The sequence below is a fragment of the Notothenia coriiceps genome, unplaced genomic scaffold (genome assembly GCF_000735185.1).
Source record: "Notothenia coriiceps isolate Sejong01 unplaced genomic scaffold, NC01 NC01_scaffold00037246, whole genome shotgun sequence".
NCBI lineage: Eukaryota > Metazoa > Chordata > Actinopteri > Perciformes > Nototheniidae > Notothenia > Notothenia coriiceps.
In genome coordinates this window covers 13,398,068-13,398,325 of record NW_011369947.1, presented here as the reverse complement: position 1 = coordinate 13,398,325, position 258 = coordinate 13,398,068, and positions in this window count along the sequence as shown.

The following is a 258-nucleotide window of genomic DNA, read 5'->3' as shown; positions in this document are numbered from 1 at the left end:
GACAACGAAGCAGTGTAAACAACACACATGTATAATGACGGATAGATGACGAATAAATTAACATATACTAAATAGTTGCATTTGGTTTTTAGCACCTGGCTGATAAGGGCACAAGTTGGTAATGATTGCAAGGGTGTGCAATAAACAGATACCATCAGTTAGAGGGTCTGACCATCATTCAGCCGGGGACGCTACAATTATTATAGTGAATGTTTAAATTCTATCAATAAAGCTTAAGCCCCAGAAAGCACATGGCTA